Source organism: Cylas formicarius, unplaced genomic scaffold (genome assembly GCF_029955315.1).
Source record: "Cylas formicarius isolate icCylForm1 unplaced genomic scaffold, icCylForm1.1 PGA_scaffold_1__22_contigs__length_36826433, whole genome shotgun sequence".
NCBI lineage: Eukaryota > Metazoa > Arthropoda > Insecta > Coleoptera > Brentidae > Cylas > Cylas formicarius.
This window is the reverse complement of record NW_026844264.1, coordinates 2284649-2290143: the sequence shown is the minus strand read 5'-3', so window position 1 is coordinate 2290143 and position 5495 is coordinate 2284649. Positions and strand designations below refer to the sequence as shown.

General features: G+C 35.3%; 1 long non-coding RNA gene across 1 annotated transcript; it reads left to right on the top strand.

The window, feature by feature from the left end:
* The first annotated feature begins 878 nt into the window (after positions 1-878).
* On the top strand, positions 879-3537 carry LOC132697340 (uncharacterized). The gene is made up of 4 exons (XR_009618141.1): positions 879-1048; positions 1376-1513; positions 1569-1744; positions 3388-3537. It is a non-coding gene; the product is annotated as an uncharacterized LOC132697340 (long non-coding RNA).
* Positions 3538-5495: the final 1958 nt, after the last annotated feature.

The following is a 5495-nucleotide window of genomic DNA, read 5'->3' as shown; positions in this document are numbered from 1 at the left end:
ATTCCATAGATCGATGTAACTCGTCAAGCAGAATCCGAGAAGAAAAGTGACCGGGGGTGCTGTTTGCTGATAGTCCAGCCCTGCTTCGTGTACAAATGCATGGCGGGGAGACCAGAAAGTTTTCGAAACTGGGTGAGTGGAAGTCCGCGTTGGACAAATTTTGAAAATATCTGAAGGTTTAACGAATTTTGGAGAATTCGACAGAGCTACAGACTACGAAACCTTTCGAAACGAACACACGTGTCCTGTTGAACTAGAAAAAGACGAAATTATTTTTAAAAAGGTATATTGTTGCTAAATAATAGATTTTTTTTTAATTAAAATATTTGACAGATCATGGTAACTCGTGAAGCAACATCTCAGAATTGAATCGGCGAGTTGTGTATTTGCTGACAATCCGAGCCTGCTCCATTTAGATTTGCATAACGAGGAATCAAAAAAAGGTTAACAATTTGGATCATTTTGGAAGATACATACGCCGCGCTTCTCAAAGCGGACAGACGTGCCCTTGTCCAACTGAAACGAACACACGTGTCCTGTTGAACTTGAAAAAGACGAAATTATTTTTAAAAAGGTATATTGTTGCTAAATAATAGATTTTTTTTTTTAATTAAAATATTTGACAGATCATGGTAACTCGTGAAGCAACATCTCAGAATTGAATCGGCGAGTTATGTATTTGCTGGCAATCCGAGCCTGCTTGGATCATTTTGGAAGATACATACGCCGCGCTTTTCAAAGCGGACAGACGTGCCCTTGTCCAACTTGACAAAGGCAGAATTATTTTAGGAAAGGTATATTATTTGTAAAAAAATATACAATTTTTTAAGTAACATATTTGACAGACCATGGCAACTAGTAAAGCAGAATCCGAGAATTCAATCGGCGGCTGTATGTTGACTTACTAGAATATAATTGCTGTTAATCCGGCCCTGCTTCGTGTACAAATGCATAGTGGGGAGACATGAACATTTTTCGAAATTGCGGCCCTATCCTCTTGGGATTCTACGTTGGACAAATTCTGAAAACGACCCCAGAAATATAATTGGTGAGAAAATAGTTTTTTTTTTGTGTTAACAGTTAACAATTTTTTATTTTGGAAATAAGGGGTTTCAGTATGTACTGGTATTAGTGAATCAATTTAATGACCTCAGCATCTCTAAACCCCCCATCTTGAGACGCGTTAACGATCCGGATCGAGTTACGTCGCGTAATTGTGTCACTTTTTTAATTAAAAAATGAAAGAGATGTACCTACCATACTTTAGAAACCCCTATTCCCCTTTGGAGGTGATAAAATGAGTTTTGGCATAAAATATAAGTTCCTCATATTACTTTGATATAATAAGTATAAGTCTTGCCTTTTTTTTTTAAAGGAGGTTCAAACCCGTGCGAGGTGAGCTTTCATATATGAAACAGACCAGTCATGGGGACACGAGATATGGAAAGTTTCAGCGTAGTCGTCGCCACATTGCTGCCAACACTGCATATATAAGGAATCACGAACCATTCAGGTAACATTTTGAAAACACATATTTATGGCAATATAGAACCTCTCTTTTTTAACAGGAATATTGAGACTTAGACCAGTATCTTTTTAAGTAGGCATGTGGGGTAAAGAAGACGCAGAAGCTTCAGTCGGGTACCATCGGTAACGTAGGCGATTGATATATTTCCACCACTACATATGTTGGATTGGAATTTCCCATTTGATGCTTTGACTGACTAAATGAGAAAACTTGGAGGTAAGCTCTTACGGAATTCTATGGAAATATGTTTAGTAACATATTGGTGCATTACTCTGTCTTCCAGTCAGTTTCACATAAACTTTGCACGTATTATAGAAATGCCACCTACTTTTTTTTGTGTTAATATTATTGAAAGTAGTAGCTGGTAGCTGTAGTCGTAAGCCCAGAGAGTCTCTGTTTTGAACATAATACACAAAATGGGGCGTTCAAAAACAATAGACTGCATGCCTTTTAGAGTCGGCGTAAACTATGGTCATATACCCCTGATCAAATTCAGAACTAGAAAATCGTTGTGTCTCTGCATTAAAAATAATAGTAAAATTTATTGTAGGCACCTAGTAGAGTATCGAAAATTTCCATTTTTAGTGCCAAATTGGTTACTCCAGTAAATTCCAACTGTTCTATTTTTTTTTTGAATAATTTATGATGTTATTGAGTTTCATTGCAATTATTTGTTACTTAAATTTTCTGCGTATTAAACCTTAATTAACAATTCGCTATTCGTTAACGCAGGTAGAATTAATGACGCTGACTAACCTGATTTTGTCCAAGGGGGGGGCGTAGTACGGTAGTTTGTACTGTGATGTTTGGTAGTTTGGCAGTGAGCTCTCATTTATAAAACTGGGGAATGTTTCGTTATCTTCAAATCGTAAACACGTATCATTAGAATTATATTTTTAAAATATTGATTAGGACATGTACTAAGTAACTAAATGCTCTAGCAAAAATATTCACACATATTGCGGAAAACGTACAAATTTATATTAGAGAAAATTAACTATTTTTAGAGGTTGGTTTTTCAAAAAGGCGGGGATTTAGTTAAAGAACAGATAGAGACTAAAGGGAAGCTCTATGAGAAAAGTTAGAATTAAAAAATGGATGTTTTCGTGTCATAGCGAAAGATGGATTATTATTAAAAATAATACTTGCATTAATTGTTGTCACCATTTGTGAAAAATATGGAAAATATCCTCTAGGTTCGCATACCTTTTTTTATTTTTTTTTAAGGTGGCTAACAAAATACACAGACAGAAAAGTTCAGATCCTGTTCGTTAATGTAGCGCATAGAAAAAAATTAGAAAAGAGAACGTTTCGTGTATGGCATACGTTGTTAGTGCGGAATATTAATCTGAAGGCTGCAAGACAGTGAAAGAGTGATGCGCTTAAGTGTGGTTCAGAGAGGTTATTTGGGCTGTAGAAGTTTTTCTTTGAACAGGGTTCAAATAGCGTCTCCTAGCGCGTTAGCAGAGAAGAGTATTACAGTACTGCGATATCTTAAAATCATCAATAAGATAGATAAATTAATTTTGAAAATATTAAATAATAAAAACAAATAATAAAATAGCAAAGAAAATCAAAATCATCAATAAGATAGATAAATTAATTTTGTAAATATTAAATAATAAAAATAAAATTATAATAGCAAAGAAAGCCTACCACGGCCACATACACATAATATTTTCGACATATGAATTTTTCCCAGATAAATAGTCAAATATTTCACGATACCTTAAAACAGAAGCATGCGGAAATATGTATGAAGTTAACGCACGGTAGATGGCTTAGTAAATTAAAAAGGTATATGGTTTCTAATATCCTACTTTATTAATGAAAATTTTAACCAGGTTTTTGTTTTGCAGATATTAATGGTGGTGCCACACAGCTTCCAGTTCCGAAAAAAGAAATAAAACACTTTTCGTCTTTATTTCCTCTGTCCTTTGTGCGCAAAAAAAGTACAGTTTGTACCCGCGAGGGTACACATTCGCAGAACTATATGTTTTTAAAATAAATGCTTTGGTCAATATTCACTAGGTGGGGTTACCTTATTAAAGAAAATCTTATTCCAAGAGGGGACACTAGTTTACATTCGAACCGCTAGAGGGTGCAGATGGTCACGCGGACAATATGATCAAGTCTCATTGACGCCATTGCTTTTCTTAGGGGTGGGAAAATATCTGGGCTCTGATTGGCTTCGCCGCCATCGCAAACTAGAGGTGAGGAGATTGATTAAACCCCATTGGTGCCTGCTTATCCAATGGGGGCCAGTTTCAAGGGATTATGGGTAAAGGGGGAGGAGCTAGAGAGTCGTGAGGAAGGAGGACACGCCCACAAAAGGGAGAGGAGTGGGGGAAGCCTATATTGTACTTAACAACTACTTATATTTTATATAAGTGCTTCCTTAAGAATTAGTTGGATTTATTTATTGTTGATTATTTCGTCTAATATAGGAATTTCTTGAAGGGTGTCATCGTTATTTGTACAATGTATTGTTGTTTTAAAAACTGGCCTTATAACTATATTTTCGTAAATGATTATTTTTTTATTAGATTCTTTTTCTGTGTCTCCAAGAATTTTTGAAATATTCGACAAGTTTAGTTTATTTTGATCAAATTTATCATCTAGGAATTTTTCAACATCGAGATCGATATCTCCAGGGTTATTAAATAGGGATTCGGTTTCTACTGCGTTCAATTTAATTCGAGATAATGTGTCTACGTTCTTATTAATTTTGAATTAGTTCCACGATCAGTATAAATTCGAAATTTTCGATCGTAAAGATATCGTCTGAAGTATCTACAGGCCCATACAATGGCAAGCAATTCCTTTTCTATTGTACTATAATTTTGTTCTGTATCGTTTAATATACATGATGCGTACGCAATTGGGTTGTCATGTGTGGGTATCCCGTATGATAATACGGCAGCAGTATTTGATGCATCTGTAATGAAAATAAATTGTTTTGAATAGTCTGGATATTTTAGGATAGGGGCATTAATTAATCATTGTTTCAAATGATTAAAGGATGTAAGAAAAGCGGGGCTATGTTCTATCTTCATCTTCCATCCGTCAAAGACAAAATTTCATTTGAGATGCCAGGAGTTTATAGCGTTCCATGCATATGCAGCAAAGAATACAATGGAGAGACCGGACGAAAAATATCAACTATTCAAAGAACATGAAAGAGCCTTACGACTAAGACAAATAAACTCATCAGCAGTTGCCGAACGCAATTACGAAACCGGACATAAAATTTTATTCGATAAAACTAAAATTCTTGCATTGTAATCAATTCTTCTACCAACGAAAAATCCGAGAGTCTATAGAAATCTATAAAGAACCTAATACTCTAAACCGCGACTCAGGTCTAAATCTAATAAATCTAATCTAAAATGCGAGCCAGTTTCAGCCAAGCTCTGAAGAAACCAACAGGATAATTGACGAAACGCCAGCAAGTTCGACTCAGCAAAAAAAATATTACAGTACCCTGTGGAAGTTTCTTTGAAAAAATAGCAAACATGTTAGGTATAACTTTGGTTTGCGAAATATTATTTTTGCAGAGTGTTCATGTTCATGCATAGTTTTCCGAAACTTCACCCCGACCCAGGATGCCGTCTAATAGATGTGTTTCTATTAAGGACGTATACACAGTTTTTAATTGTTGGATTGTTAATCAGTCTCTTAAGTAGTAAAATTTAAAGAGTACCCTTCTAAGTTTATAATAGTATATTATAAACAAGTGCGGTGAACGGCATTTGATTCACGAGTTTATTTGACACGAGCGAAGCACAGCTCAGCTAGTGGTTAATCAACGAGTGACTTAAAAAGTTTACCGAAGGTGTTACATATTATATTTTTTCTACGACAGTTAGTTTTTGGGTACATTTTCACAAAACAACACGAAATATCTCCGAAAACATCCGATTCCTCCCAAACGCGTGCGGTAAAATTCCGGAAATGTCAGAACTGG